The sequence below is a fragment of the Rhinopithecus bieti genome, unplaced genomic scaffold (assembly GCF_001698545.2).
Source record: "Rhinopithecus bieti isolate Rb0 unplaced genomic scaffold, ASM169854v2 scaffold_10132, whole genome shotgun sequence".
Classification (NCBI taxonomy): Eukaryota; Metazoa; Chordata; class Mammalia; order Primates; family Cercopithecidae; genus Rhinopithecus; species Rhinopithecus bieti.
Genome location: NW_016806330.1, coordinates 283,511 through 300,953, shown reverse-complemented (window position 1 = coordinate 300,953; position 17,443 = coordinate 283,511).

Below are 17,443 nucleotides of genomic sequence, written 5' to 3'. Positions count from 1 at the left end.
TCTGACACCTAATGGACTAAAGGAAATAGAAGTTAAAATATGTAACATAAAAATGTTCAAAGTCACATTTCTTGAATATGGAGTTTATGGAATGAGAGTTTATCTACTAGACATTTTTAACTGCAAGAATAGTGTTTTCAGAATACAGTTCCATACTCTGATGTTTCAAACCTAATATATATATGTGTATATACATGTGTATATGTATGTATGTATGTATACATATGTGTGTGTGTGTGTGTATATATATATATATATAAATTTTTTTTTGAGATGGAGTCTCACTCTGTCACCCAGGCTGGAGTGCAGTGGTGCGATCTCAGCTCACTGCAAGCTCCGCCTCCCGGGTTCATGCCATTCTCCTGCCTCAGACTCCCAAGTAGCTGGGACTACAAGTGCCCGTCTCCACACCTGGCTAATTTTTTGTATTTTTAGTAAAGATGGGGTATCACCGTGTTAACCAGGATGGTCTCGATCTCCTTACCTCATGACCCATCCACCTCGGCCTCCTAAAGTGCTGGGATTACAGGCATGAGCCACTGTGCCCAGCCCAAACCTAATATTACATGATAGGCATTTTGTCATGTCATTGTTATCTTTTATTTAGGAACTCCTCCCCAGGCCCTACATTTCTCTCTCCTTCAGCCAGCAATCAAAAGACCTCTTCTAAATATAAATTTATGTCAATTAAGATACCTGGAAACCAACACACCCAGAAAGTTATAATTCGTTTTAGACTTCATCTGGGTCAACCCCTTCAACAATATATTTTAATTCCTGATGCAGCCAAATTTACTTTCTTTTGTTAAGGTCTCAGTTGTAGTGAAATAAAAGATGACCTCTATACTTTCAGTTAACTGAGGGTTTAAAATCAGACTACCTACAGCTTTTTCTTTTCTAGAATATAGTCAATACCAGCCCTTGTTTCCATCACAGAAACCCATAACTACTATTTCCTCCTAATTTTCTGATTAGAAACTGGTTCTCGGACCTTTTTCTAGAAAACTTCCCACAGGACTTACCTCACTGGAATCTCCTTCCACAGCAGCCTAGTCCTTAACTCAGAGCTTCAGGGATGACCATGTATTTTGATAGGTTAGGAACATGTATCAGACAGAGTTCTTTATTGAATAATGGTGGGACATGATAAGAAGTTTTGAAAGTTAGCCAGGAAGAAGTGCTACTGACTATTTTCACTTTAGAAACTTGACTAGCTCTTACTGTTTAACTGTGTGCTAATCCCTGGGAAAGAGAAGGCACAAGTGTTACAGGATTTTAAGGCTCCTCCCATTCAAATTCTTAGCTTTCTGTTTCCTTTTCTGACAAGCCTGAACAGTTTTCTACTATTAGCTTGAGAGTTCAGCCAAAGATTATTGTAGGTGTAGAGAAATGAAAGCAAAGAGTTTTTCCTTTGTGTCCCAGATTTCAAGGAAGTTCACAACTTAGAGTAGTGGACAAAAGACAGTGTAATGGAAAGAACTCAAGTCAAAGCAAAGGAAACACCCCAAACAGATGGTCAGTATGAGGGACTATGCTGAGGAGTCATGAGGTATTAAGTCAACAGAATGGAAATAAGGGGAAAACACACGAGCACAAAGGGTTTCAAATGGAAGAAGAAAACTGAGCCTGGGAGAAGGCAGCAGCTTGAGCTAATTAGAACTGTGGCCTTGGGTTTAGTGGGAAAGGGTCCAATAAAGTGACCAGTCCTGCTTGGAAAACGCCAGTGTACCTCCAGTCTTCTAAAGTCACTTGGGAACGGGCATGGTGGCTCACGCCTGTAATCCCAACACTTTGGGAGGCCAAGGCGAATCACTTGAGACCAGGAGTTTGAGACCAGCCTGGCCACCATGGCAAAACCCTGTCTCTACAAAAAAAATTAGACAGGCATGATGGCATAGGCTTGTAATCTTATCTACTCAGAAGGCTGAGGCACAAGAATCACTTGAACCCAGGAGGTAGAGCCAAGATCGTGCTACTGCACTACAGCCTGGGTGACACAGGGAGACCCTGTTAAAAAAAAAAAAAAAAGAAAGAAAGTAAAGTCACTTGGCATTAGAATTCTTCTGAAACTGTATTAAGGTCCCCTGAATGCTACAGGGAGAAAAATCAAGAAGGAAAGGGTACTGAATTTTTTTTTTAAGTTGCAGAGAAAGAAAGATAGCTGAGTATGGAAGAAAAAAAAATTGGATTTGACTATCAAGTTATTTTTTGTGTGATTTTAGTGACAGTTGTTTCAGAAATGAATGAGAAAAATGAGTAACTGACCAGAAAATGGCAATAGCTTGTATAGACTGTAGTTAGCAGAAATTTAGCTGTCAAGGGAAGAACACAGATAGGGCAAAACATCTTAGAAGGCTGTGTAGTAGCAGAAAAAAGTTATTTTAAAAACGGAGGAGACAGGTGCATTTGTGTGCGCACAAGAGAGAGAAAGACACAGAGAGAGGCTGAAGGCCAAGAATCAACAAAAAGTTCACAAAGAATGAGGCTAAAAAAAGATCAGATTAGGATCTAGAGGTATTAAGAAAACATGTGCTCTGGAGAAAAGGTAAAATTAACCTTAAGGAAGAAAAACCCCCCCCCCCCCGGACAGGGCAGAAGAGGTGGGAAGATAGGAAAATAATAATATATCAAGTATAACAAATAAATTTTGTATCCAAGATTTTTCTATAAAACAGAGAAGCACCAGGCTATCCAGTAATATATAGTTTTTCCAGGAGGCTCTGCACCAAGTAAAGTATAATCATTGACTCTTTCTCCTAAATTAGTGAATTATTCTTTGGACAAGGAAAAAATATGAAGGACATAGAAGTTCAAGAGCAATCATTCAGGCTCAGAGCGTCTAAAACAAAATGGTTAAAATACAAAAGAAAAGAAAACAGGTGAGGCCATGTTTACCTTACTAGACTTCTAGATCAGGATGACATTTTAGGCACAGCTTTGAATTTCACTCACACACACACACACACACACACACACACACACACACCCTTCCCCATGCAGTGTCTTGTTTCATTTTGTTTCCTGCTTTATTACAAAAAAATTCAAATTTAAATTTGACAGAATAAGATAAATTATATACCCATCACTTAGGTGCAATAAATGTTAACATTTTGCCTTAACTGCAAAATTATATGTATGTTTGTGTCCCTGTATAAATTTATTAATGAAGCATGTGAAACCGGGTTAGATATCATGATATTTAACTACTAACTACATCAGCATACATCTCCTAAACTAAGAAATATCTCTTATACAGCCTCAATACCTTTATCATAGCCAGAAGCATTATCAAAAATACCTGATATTCCCCAACATCCAGGCCATACTCAAATTTCCCAAAATGAACAACAAACACATCTGTAGTTAGCTTTTTCAAACTAGAATCCAATCAAGGCTTATGCACTGCATTTAGTTGCTTTACATCTTTTGCTAATTTTAAACCAGAATAAAATAAAGCACAGACTGTGCTTTTGTATCCCCATGACATGGGCATGTTAAAGAGTCTCAAACAACAGCTTTATAAAATTACCACATTCCTGATTTGTTGTATCTCATAGCATTGTTTAACACATACCTGTGTCTCCTATACTCCTTATGTATTGGAAATCTGAACAAATGTCTTGATCACACACAGATAAAACATTTGAGGTAAGGGTGCTTCAAAGGCAGTGCTGTTACTTCATAATGCATTACCTCAGGAGGCACACAATGTCAAGCTGTCCACTATCAGTGAGGCGTAGTTTCATGATGACAGTTTTATTGTAAAGGGTACTTCACCCATTATAAAGAGCAAATATATGTAGGGTGGTACTTAGGCCTCATCCAAATATTCTATTTCCTAAAAAGTTTTTACCTAACGGTTCCAAAATTCATTGATAATTCTTTCCTGAACCAACTATTTCAGGATATCAAAATAGTGACTTCTACTGGTATTATTCCTTCTACATTTATTTGCTGAGAATCTTCTGCAATGCTCACAGAGCTCGTCCTTTAAAACGCAATACAGTTGTTATTTGGGCTGTTTACCGATATTCTGGTGTTTGGGTTTTTTTTCCCCTCTTCTGCATACATAACGGGTGTATTAATCAGTTTTTGCATCGGTAACAAACAATCCAGAATCTTAGTTGCATATAATGACACAGATTTCTTGCTCACAGCTCTGTGGTTTGGCTGAGGCCCAGCTGTGGCTCTGGTGTGCTTTGCTGCAGTTCCTCGTTTGGCATTACATATCTCTCACACCAGAATTCCAAATAAAGAAGCAATGGCTCCTGAGGATCTGCTCCTCTTTTACTGGATGGTATGAGTGCCAAAGAGTAAAAGCATGAGACACCTCCCTAAGTGAGGATGACATGAATCAGAACGCTTGTAACCCCAGGAGAGGCACTCAGTGAAAGTGAAAAATACACTTGAGTTTTGAGCCACTGAGATTTTGAGGTTGTTCGTTACTGCAGCATAACCTAGCTATCCTGACAAATACAAACAGGGAGCAGCTTAATCATTTCCTTTTAATTACTAATTTTCAGAGTAAGGAGTTGGTGTACTGATAACCTCTACTGTGGCAAATAATCTTATATTTTATCTTTCCCTTTTTCCTTTTTTTGAATGTCATTTTGGACTTGGACATTTTTATTAATATGATCAATCATAAACATTATTTTTTTGATGCTCATATTGTCCCAAACTCAGTCAGTGACAGCCCCTTCAAGCTGTATCCTTTTGTCAAGACCCCAATTGTTCTCTAGAAACTCCCTGATACAATAAGAGATCTTAAAATCACTGTAAATATTCCCTGTCTGAAACCTAGAATCAGCCAGTTCTATAAGGAGCCCTAGTTCTTTTTAGAGAGAATGGTATTTTAGAAAACAATACCTGAATGTCAGGTATGCTCAATACTACTGGATCATAATGGTTTCTAAGTTCTTTCATTGGACAGAGTGGATAAAGCATTTATTTTCATTCTCTCCCCCACCCTATGTCTATGTGTGCGTGTGTATGTGTGTGTGTTCCACTCTCTGTCTTTCTCTGTTTCCCTATCCCTCTTTCTTTTTCTCCACACGTGCACACTCACACATACAGAGAGAGAGAGACTTATAGAATATATGCAGATAAATTAGAGATACATTATACAGATTAATTATATTGCATATAATACATGATAAACATTATATAGATTGTGTGTAGCATTATGTTATACATAATCTTATGTTCATACTAATATTTACAACTTAGATTTGATTTTATAGAGTTATCCCCCCTCCTAATTTCTTTATTTCTGTATTTGTTTCTCTTTTCTCACACATTGGAAACACTGGATCCTGATGTTCTTAACCTTTTATTTATTTGCTTTATTCTAGAACATACATAAAATAATTTCAAAATTATAATATCAACAATAAAACTACTGGGTTAAGTTTAAGATTTCCTTAAGTACTTTTCATCCTGAAAAATTGTGCCACCAAAAGTTGTATAGTAAAAGGTCCACTGAATATAATTCCTTTTATTGTACAGTCATGTTATGTATTAGATATGCAATTCAGTCAATTTTTTAGCTTTTAATTAGGAAGACAAGACATGCAATTTTTCTTACACAAGCATCCTAGGGCAGCTTGTTCTCTTGCCCTTCTGTGATTGCCTGCGTCATTATCACAGCTATTGTTCTGTCTTTTGCTCCTAAACTGTCCTCTCAGGCCACAGAGCTGGCTGTCAAAAATGTTAAGCACTAAGTATTCTTATTCCAATTGATGAAAATCCTTCATCATTATAACCCTTGAACCAGATCTAGGAGATTGGATTAGCATGTGTAAAACTGCCATTGAGGGGAAAGCACTCAATTGTAAGGAAGATAAAAATCAATGGAGAAATGGAGAAGGAGAAGGAATTACAGCTCCACAGAACAGGCTAGAGTCCAGCTGTGACTGTTGGAAGGAAAGGCTGGTTATGGACATCCAGTGCTGTAAATACATTCTAGAGAGGGCTGAAGGAGTCAGAAGGCATGATCAACTGTGTTCCAGTCAAACAGAAGCTCAAACAGAAGGAAATGCATTTACCCCACAACAGACAAACAACACTAGCAACAACTGATTCTTATTTAGCAATTACTCTTGCAATAATTTACTTCTATTAGGTCATTTAATCCCTTTGATAAATGTATGTGGTAAGTCCTATGATTGTTCCTATTTTACCAGTGAAGAAACTGAGGTAGAGAGAAATATTTAACTTAACCAGTCTCCTAAAGATTGTAAGTGGCAGAGCCAAGATTCAAACTCAGAGATTCTCAGCCAGAATCCAGCACATCATAGCAAGCTCTTTCCCCAAGAGCAAGATATTCAGCTGTGGAAAGCTAAAGAATTATTCAAGACAAATGAGTTCTCTATTGCCTGCATAAACTGGCGATGGGAAGCATTGAGGGAGCCCTCAAAAACCATGTTTTCAATTCCATTTAAGCCACTTAATCCCTAGGTAACTGTAGAATAATTTTTATTTAGAAGTCATCATCTTACCCAATACTACTGCTCAAATAACACACTGTGACAGTCGTTTTAGGTACAAACACTACTTGATCATATTATGAGTGTATCTGTGAACACAATTTATATAAATGTATAAATGGGAAAATTATAAGATCTCAGAGACCAGTCTGATGTGCTTTTGTAAGCATTTTTTTTCTAAATTTTTGGCTCTTTGTTTACTTATTTTGTGTGTGTAATTTTGATCTCCTTCAACACCTGCACTCTCAGTTTTCTCTCCTATCTAAGTATCTATACCTAGGCTCCCAGCACACAGCTTGGTTTCAGGTAAAAACTGCTCTCAGAGCGTCCTGTGCCAATGTTATAGATCAGGTAATGACTGCAGGGTGGTCCACTCCAATGAAAAGCTGACATTTCAAGGGTACTCTGCCAATTGGAAAGTCAGAAATAAACAAGAAACTGATCCTATGGATGCAATGTGGTGAGAAAGTATCCTTTCTCTTGGCTCCCAATTTAAAATCATGCCACTGAAACTTAAAGCCTTTACTGTTTATACCTTTTTCCACTTCCAGCACAGGAGTTTAAGCCCGCAAACATCTGTCCTTGATTCCTACCCAGCTTCTTGGTTATTCCCATGCACTCAAATGAAACAGAAAAATAAAATAAATTAATGAAATAATCATTACTCCTCTGTTCTCTTGCTCTTTGTTGATTTCATTATTCATTTGAAGATATGATTGCAGATGAAAAGACTAAAAGGCAGAAATGAAATCCACAGGCAGACAGCCCGGGCGGCGTCCTGGGCCTGGTTAAAGATCGACCCCTGACCTAACCGGTTATGTTATCTATAGATTCCAGACGTTGTATGGACAAGCGTTGTGAAAGTCCCTGTCCTGTTCTGTTCTGTTCTGATTACCGGTGCTTGCAGCCCCCAGTCACGTACCCCCTGCTTGCTCAATCGAAACCACCCCCCTCCCACCCATGGTTAAGCAAGCAGTTTGTCTAAAAAAAAAAAAAAAAAAAAAAAGAACCTAGAGCGTTGTGGTGTTAAAAAAGGCGGGAGCCAATCAGAAACGGCCGAATGTTCAAACTCAAATGCAAACCATCCAATCTTGTAACGCAAAAATGCCCTAATCTTGTGTAAACTTGTTGTGGCTTACATAAAAAGACACTGAAACGTGCCAGGCCTCTCTCTTCTACCTGCCATTGTATAAAGCGGAAGGGGGAGGCCGGGGCCGAACTCGAATAAAGCGACCCGCTATGGCTTTGACTCGGACTCTCTGGTGGTCTCTTACTGGGGTCTCGCGACTTCGGGCACAACAGCAGAGAAAGCAGAAAGAATCTGGGGAGAGAAGGTAAAGAGTAAAGGGCATAGATCAAGAAAAAAGGCCAGGAGATCTCAATTTGCAGAACACAGAGTCATCTCAGGAGAAAGTTTAGTAATATCAGTAGTTGCATTAATCTCAGTGACACTAGTTGCTATATCAACCAAAAATCCCAATGGCTTAACACTAAAAAAAGAATGTTTTGCTCACATTCCAGTCGGATGTAAGCGCTCCTGGTTTGGTGGCTCTCTTCCAAGCAGTGACTCAGACACAGTTTCCATCATTTCTCTGGCCATCTATCTTCAAGATTTGTTTGCCAATATTGCCACTGGCATCGATATCCAGTAAGCTGACAAGAAAAAGAGAGCGGAGAAAGAGCATCTGCTTTTTAACCACCCCGGCCTATAAAAGATGCGTCACAGCCATGCCCATGCCATTGGCTTCCATTCCCAACTAGAAGCAAGTAAGTCTGAAAGCAATGGCCCCTGGATGGGAAGCATGACTTGCTGGTGTAAAGTTAGCTCTCCAGACCACAATTGCTCTAGGAGGATTACTTGGGACACAGTCCTAGGAGCCATTTGTTCAGAAAAACAATGGCACTGAGATGGAATGCAAAGGAACAAAGATCAAAGGCTGCCATCTATCAAAGTCCTCGGTTCTTGGCAGAACAAACCAGCCTGAGTCAAAATTGTGAAGTCACCTGCAGAAGGCCTTTCCTCTCTTCTTTATGCCTTGCTCCCCTCAGGTGTTCTCTTGATAGGCATTTACTACTTTCATGGTGACCCCAAGTTCTTTGGGCCACCCTATTTAGTGGCAATTCTGACCCATTCTCTCCAGACATTGCTAGGTGACTGGTTAGTCAAGGGTTTAGATGTCCACAGTTGTGTTGAGCCCTGTCTTTGATAACATTTGCATCTTAATGGTCCTGAATCAATTAAGCTGAGGCTATAAAAACTTTGGTCTCCATGAAAATGATTTAGTCATTTCATCATGGTCTAATTCAGGAGAAATATGACAGGCAGAGAATCCTTTGGAAACCCCTCAAGTCACTGTACGCAAGTGGCTCCTATTATGCAGGAGTAAAGTCAACCCACAAATGAAACACCAAGACTAATAAAATCTCTGTCATTATCATAGTTATTTATAGCTGACAACCCTTTAATATTTACATACAAATAAAAACACCATTATAAAAAAATACTCTCTGCATTTCCCTGATGAGAAAACAGAGACTTGGATAATCTAAATTGCTTTCCTAAAGTCACAAGACTGCAAGGAGTAGGCTAAAGGCTGAAGCCAAGAGACCTTAACTCGTAATTCAGTGCCTTGTCATAATTCTGAGGGAAGTTGGCCCTTTCTTGTGATATCCAATATTTCTAAGGTATTTAGAAGTCTCTATCTTTCAAATTACTTCAAGCTAAAAGTATCCTGTCATTCTCTTTTCCAACTTCGTCGTATATCTGAGATTCATTTCCTTGTTTTCTCTATTACCTCAGTCTGTGTTCAGATGTTCTTCTTTCTTCATCTGTAAATGTTTTCTGATAGTTAAGTATCTGGGGAAAAAGATTCATAGTTTGGCAAAAGTTAGATGGCTGATATTAGTGCATTTGCTTCACAATCCACAGAAAGCTGCCCAGATTTATTGCTGTGCATCCTTTCCACCCACCCACCAATCCTCGCCAACCTGCAACAAGCGGTGTTTCACACTTTCCATTCTTTTTAAATCACAACAGCTAACTGAACAAGTGCTAAACCACAGTGTTGGAAGGTAGCAGGAAAGCAAGTAAAGGCCTACGACCTGCCATGTAAAGTCAAAAGAAGACTGTAGTTATAAACAAGATACGAGTAGATTTTTTTCTCAAATACCCATGCAAATTCACTCTATTACACAGCAGGGCTGGGGTATATTTGCCACTAACTATGCTAAGGAGAAAATCTACCTCATTTACTCCATTTTCCCAGATTCTCTATTTTGCTCAAGACATTGTTCCATTCTCATCCATATCTGTCTCTTTCTCACACCCCTAACTCCTTTCAATTACTTCCTCATAATCTCTGTCCTCCCTTTCATTTCTGTCTTCTAGAAATTCTTACCTAATTATTAATGTGTGTTCCTATATTTCTGCTCATTGCTTCCTCTCAAAACTTACCATATTACATCTCTCTTTTGAAAAATATTTTGTCATAGTAAAACTGAGAATGAGCTTCTAGAGTTTGCTTGGCAGACTACAAGCAAAATTCAGCCTGCAATGCAGTTTGATATGGACTCCAAGCTGAAACTACTTTTTACATTCTCTGTAAATAAAAACAAATAGTAATATTCGACATAGACGGAAAGACCCAAAACACCTAAAATATTGCTCTCTGGTCCTTTATGGAAAAAGTGTCCTAGCCCCTGTTCTAGACTATGTAAAACCTCTGGTCTCTCATCTATTCCCATCCTTTGTAATCTTCACTATTCTCAGGAATGCTCTCCCCAGTTTATTTACTAAAGTAGAGGACACAGTGTTATAGGGCAGCCAGATGCAAACAGGAACTGAAACATAAGGCTTCTAATATTTTTCTTCATGTAGCATGACAATTATTAGAAGAGTTAAAAATCTCCTTTTATTTCAATTTTCTGTTTTGAGAGTAACGTATTTTTGGTTACAGAGAACAACCCCTGAGATCACAGCCTTGACCTTCCCAATGTTTCAGAGGTCCATTGGAGAACCACCAGCACACTTCTCTCCCTAGCCCAGGTGAGCAGGAGGAAAGCAGGTGAGATGGTGATGACATAGGAGGCAGCAAGAAGGTTATGCAGGAGAAAAGTCTGAATAATTTATCTTCCAGGTGCATCTTAGGTGGTGGCAACAGATCTTTCCAAACCACATCAAGCTAGAAACTGATTTTGTTATTTTTCCCACATTCGATTGATGTCTCCTCTCTGCTTTTGACTCCCCTGTTAGCAGGCTGAGGTGCAACTGGAGAGGTAAAGTGTCTGGGAGGCAGCGATAGCGGTGTCCCCAGGGAACAGGCTATTGGCGTGCTGGTTGTGCTGCCAAGCCTGACTGCTTCTCTGAGACAAGTATCAGAGCCAGAGAATGTTGTGAGTCGGTAACAGCATATTCTGGGAAATCCTCCACTAAAAATCGTGACCATTATGAGAGGAAATATGCTCCCAGTCAGCAAAACAGTATGAAAGTAAAATAACAGATAAGCAACAATACACTGGAACATGCTTTATAGCAAAGACCTACCTAATAGTAGGCACATATCAGCTGTAGAACAAGCTAAATTCACATGCTTAGCCAGAGGCTGTGAGCTTAGATTTAGGAGATAAACATAAAAACAGGTATTACATCAATATAATATTGTTTTAAACAATATAAAAACATGGTATTACATCAAGGGAACGACCCTTGCAGGCCCACAACATTGCTCCCTACTAGAATGTAAGTCCATATAGTGATTTTCATTTTTTAATAAACATTTATTGAGCCTATGTGAACTGTTATATTTTAATCTAAAGCTGAGACAGGGCAAGTCACTTGTTAAGAGCCACATGGTTATAAATGACAATACAAAGAATTAGAGGGCCAGGGAAAGTCAGAGAGAGAAAAAGAACAGATGAATTTAGACAGATGTGGCTTTGACTGTCAAATCTGTTTCTTAGAAGCTATGAAATTTTGCGCAAGTTACTCACTTCTCTGAGCCTTAGTTTTCCCATTTCTAACGTGGGAACAATATCTACTTTTCATGGATTTTGTGAGGATTAGAAGCTGTTTTTCTAATGTGAATGGTTCATGGCTAACCCTTTAGAGAAAAGAGGACAGAGAGAGGAAGGTGTGTAAGTAGAAAGTGCTTACTCCAGGAAATGCAGGGTAAGGTTGGCTTGTGTGTCAAGGCACCAGAATTTCAGGTAGGATTACCTCCAGATTCCCATGACCTTTGTGGACAAGAGACTAGAAAACATGCAGTTCTTATAGTCAGTCCTACTATGACTATAAGAATTCATGGCTACAAAAAACACTTCTATTCTAGGGCCAGGAATTCTGAGCAAAACATTTGCAAGTCAACCTACTCCAATCTATTGTTTGATGGCCATTCTAGACCCTCGAAAACTGTATGCAAAGGAATGTTCTTTCATTTCTGCCTCTGACTTGAATCTCTTGTTTTCTGACATTCTCAGCTTTTCAAAAGCCTTCAGAACACATTCGTGTGATGAGAGCTATTTCCTTTCTGAGAATGGGAGTCAGGGAAGGAAGAAAGGAAACAAAGAGGAAAATGCCAAGACTAAACTGCCACTGGCCTGGGAGTCTCCACCCATTTCCTGCACTGTGGCCACTGCTATAGGTAGCTACCAGGTAATATCTCTTCCTCCAGTTTGCAAAGTTTCTGGTGTTATCAGTTACAACAATGTAACCTAAAATTGATAGAATTACTTTGGAAAGCAAGAAAGCATACCCTGGTGAAACTGAAGAGGAATATAAACTATGACTCAGCAATCCAATTCCCACGTGCATAATCTGAAATTGCTTGCTCTAGGATATATGAAATTATTCCAACAGCATTGTTTATAATAGACAAAAAACCTGGGAGAAAACCTGTATGTCCATCAAAGTCAGAATGCATTAATAAATTGTGTTATACTCATACCATGGAGCATTATACATTAATGAAAATAAACTTGTATATTTAAGAACATGGATAAACCTCAAAACACAATGGTAAAGGGGTCAAAAACAACTCATATAAGAATATGTTTCCACTTATATAAAGTTTAAAAAGCAAAACAAAGTAATATATTATTTGGGGATAGCTATATGTGAAATAAAACTATAAACAAGCCAGGGGATGATTGGTTACCCATCCCTAGGGACTGAGAAAGAATGCAATTGATGAGGTCTTCAAAGCACTGGTGATGTTCTCATTTTAAGCTGACCGGTAGGATCCTGAGTGCTTATTTTATTATTGTAATTATACTTTCTAAATGGTTCATATACATTCCATATACCCTAGGGTATGTATAATTTATTTCACAATAAAAAAATTAATGTAACCCAAATGTGCATGGGGCCCCTAGGGTCACGTCTGCTCTCACTCCACACTATCTTGAGTCAAGTAACAGATCAGTGACAGCCCTGACTAGTGTTATGGTCTGAATGTCTGTGTCCCTCCAAAATTCCTATGTTGAAATTCTAACCTTAATGCAATGGGGTGGGGCCATTGGGAGGCAAAGTCTCTGGTATCATCAGTAATGAAAATACAATCTAAAATGGATAGTATCACTTTGGGATGCAAGAAAGAATACTTGGTGAAGCTGATCAGAAATGGTAATCTATGACACAGCAAAACCATTCCCTGTTGGGATCCTTAATGGGATCCCTAATGGGATTTCATAAGTGCTCTTATGAAAGAGGGACAAGGAAGTTTGTTCCTTGTTTCCACCACATGAGGACATAGGCATCTATGAGTCAGCAAGTGGGCCCTCACCACACACTGCCTTGACCTTGGACTTCCCAAGGCTAGATTTCTCATGGCCTCCAGAACTGTGAGAAATAAATTTCTGTTGTTTATAAACCACCAGGTCTGTAGCACTTTGTTGCACCAGCCCTTTGCCTGGAGTATTCATCTCCCTACTTCTCATGTCACCAACTGAAAGTGGCTTCTTTTTCATCTTAACCAAAGTTAGTCTGCCCATCAGTCTCTGCTGCAATCTCTTACCTGTTCCCTTCATAACAAACTCATTACAAACCGCAACAACTTTGTTTACTTGTTTCTGTTTCTTTTCTTTTTGTGAGTCTCTCCTACTAGAACACACGCCTCTGGAGAGTCAGGACTTTGTATGTCTTGTTTATTGCAACCTCACCATATCTCAGCACAGTGCCTAGTATAAAATAGTGGCCAGATATGATGATAGGAGAGTGATAATAAAAAATGTATCATGAATCCACAATAAAATAATGACTTAGTTATAAACTGTCATCTTATGTGCCAAGGCTTACACACACACACACACACACACACACATACACAAACACACACACAGAGTCACCCCGAGCCCTGCCATTTTTCTGCATGACTCTGGGTCTACATGGGTGGCCTGTCCAGAATCCTGTCTTCTCTTTTCTTTGAGTTTTCTATCTCCATTAAACTTCTTTTTGTCTTTACTGCAACCACTAATCCAGGTTATTTTTTGTGTTTAAAGTAATAAAATTAAATATTCTATACTTAGAGAATGGCCTAGTATCATTACAGTGAGTTCACTCAATTACTCCCACTCTTTTCACCGCTTTTGACCGACCCAGTAGTCCTCTGTCCGACTTCAATTTCATGCCCACCTAACTTCACCTCTGTGGCCTTCCATTGAAAGCCACTTGCCAGTATCCCAACCCCCTCTGCCTTTGTCCTTCCTTCTCTCCCACACCCCCTCTTCCCAGGCTCTAGACACTTGAACTCTCAGCTTCCTCAGTGTTTGTACCCGGGCTGCTAATCACTGCTAGAGAAAATCATACAACTATAAATTCATGATAATAAACTTCATCTGGTTCTCCACACTGCTCCACAAACTACATTTTCTAGTCAGCTCACTCTTCAGATTTCAATAATGATACTTCAGGATTTCTTCACTCCCCTTACATGTTTGATCCCTCTACATTAGGGCACTTTCTCAGCAAATTACCCACATTCTTACTTCATAGAAATGATCGAGTCCCCTTGTCAGAAACTCATCCAATATCTTAACTGCAGTGGGTTGAATAGTGGACCCCAAAAAGACATGTCCAGGTTTTAACATTTAAAACCTGTGAATGTGACCTCACTTGTAAAAAGCATCTTGCAGATGTAATTAATGTAAGGATCTTGAGATGAGATCATTGTTGATTTAGGGTGGGCCTGGAATCCAATGGCAGGCATTCTTACAGAGAAATGCAGAGAGAGATCTGAGACACAGAAAAGATGGCCAGGTAAAGACAGAGGCAGAGTTTGGAAGTATGCAGCCCCAAGATGAGAAACCTGTTCAGAGGAGTGAAAATCTGCTTACGCCTTGACCTTGATTTTGGACTTCTGAACTCTAAAACATTGACAGAATAAACCTCTGTTATTTCTGAGGCACCTAGTTTGGGGAAATTTGTTATGGCATCTCCAGGAAATTCATGATGCTAACTAAGCTGACACCTGCATTTGTACCTGCCCCATCTGCCTTCTCTTCAGTTACTGTAGCAAGGGTGGATAGTTCTGTGTACCCCACAATAAAACATTGTGGTTAATGGTGCAAGTCTCAAGCTAGATTGCTTGGGTGTCGATCCTGTCTCCACCACTTACTATGTGATGTTGGTTACTCACAGTACCATTTTATGCCTCAGTTTCCTTATCTCAAAAAAACAGGATAAAAATAAAAAGTACCTCTCTAGGAGAGGCTGTGTAGGAATTAAATGGAATCATGCTCTCAGAACTGTTACTGAATAAGAAGAGAAGAACTTTTATTACTATTATCATCTCTAGCTGCCTCCTCAAGGACTAAACTATCTATTGATTATTCCTCTCTCTTGTTCCTTCAACTTTTTTTGTGAGATAACTTCCATGAGCATTTAAATATTCATGACCATTCCCTATCCAACAAACAACAACAAACAAACAAACAAACATACATCACCACTCCCTAAACCACACTCCTCCCTCCAGCTCCCATCCCACCCACTAACTCCATTTCACAACAAAAGTTTTAATTATATACACTCCTTGCTTCTCCTTCCTCACTTCTCACTCACTTGGGAAACCACTAAAATCTACTTCTATCACTCCACTGAAACTTCCCTTGACAACCCATGTATTACCAAATCCTAAAGGAAACATCAGCCCTTATCAGCAACATTTGACAGTGTGGCTCATACACTCTTTTTTAAAAGCTTCTTTTCATTGATTCTGGCCCCAGCCCTCCTAGTTTTCTTCCTGTCTATCTGGCCAGCCTCATTTGCTCACTTCTACCTCCTCTAATGATTCCTTAAATGATGGGTTCCTCAGGGCTCCTTCTTAGCCATTCTTCTTTTCTCAATTTACCTTCTATGAGATATTGACCACTCCCAAGACATCAATTTACTCACAACAGACTGATCATTCCTAACTTGTATCTCTGGCCTAGATTTCTCTTCACAGTTCCAGGCTCATATATCTAGCTGCCCACTAGACATATCTACTGCTACATATTTGACACCTCAAATTCAACATGTCTAGTGGAAATACTCATCTTCCCTGGCCTTTCTGAGAATCTACTTCCTCTACCTATCCCCTTTCTCATTAAAAGGCACTTTAATTCACCCATTTGCTCAAGCCAGGAATCATCCTGGACTCTCCTTTTTCCTTTACCTCTTACAGCTGATTTCTACCAAGTCTTATCCATTTGATATCTTAAATGATCCTCAGATTCATCCTCTTCTCTCTCTTTCTCTCTACTTCTCTAATACAAGCCAACACCACATCACATATACCATTAAACTGTCTCCAACCTAGTTTCCCTTCAGTCTTTCTCCAAATTAATCTGGAATAATCTTTTCAAACTGTATTCCAAACTATAAATCTAAGCCTGGTCACCACACACACACACACACACACACACACACACACACACACTCTTCAAATCTGTCATTGGTTGGTATTTTCTCTTAGGATAAAATCCAAACTCCCTCTTTTTTTTTGTTTTTTTTTTTTTTTGAGACGGAGTCTTCGCCCTCTGTCCCCAGGCTGAGTGCGGGCTGCGTCGGATCTCAGCCCTTCACTGCCAAGCTCTGCGCCTCCTGGTTTATGCCATTCTCCCTGCCTCAGGGCCTCCCGTTAGCTAGGGCTGCGTACTACAGGCCGCCTCCGGCCCACCGCTTCGCCCGGGGCTAGCTTTTTTTGATATTTTTTTAGCTACAGCATGGGCGTTTCACCGTGTTAGCCAGGGATGCCGTTCTCGATCTCCGACCTCGTGATCCCCAATCGTCGGCCTCCCAAAAGTGCCTGGCGATTTACAGGGGCTTGAGCCCGCCTGCCCGGCCAAAATTCCAAACTCTTTAAGAAGGGAAGGTTTACCAGTTCCTCCACAATCTGGCTCTCAGCATTAGACGTCAGTCTCACAGACTACCTGGAGTGTTTTTGTTCTCTCCTTCCTTCAAAGCTTAATGTCGCTTCTTCCAGGAAGCCCTGATGATGCTCCAGCTTCCAGATGTCCCATGGTGTTCTCTGTACATACCTTAAGAGTGACCCTCTATAATGTGTTGGGATGACCTAATCAATGTCTGTCTTCCACACTCCAGAGCAAGTGTGTAAGAACCAGAACCATGCCTGTCTTATTCCCAATGCATCTCCAGTGCCTCTCAAAGTTGCAGATCCACGGCAGGCACTTCATAAAGACTGGATGAGTAGATGAACAAATGTTATTTTCCTTGGGGAATTATTTGGTATACTTTATATTATGTTTCTCTAAATTCTATGTGCATCATGACTGAATTTGTGCATATATATGTATATGTACACATATGTATGTGTATACATATATAATGATCATAGTTAAGTGTTATTGACTGAATTACATTACAGGAGAAGAAGTAGTTAGAATAATTTATCTCTGAACTCTGTCATACAGTACATTTGAAGGAAAGAAATTATTTAATGAAAATCTGGAAATTGGGA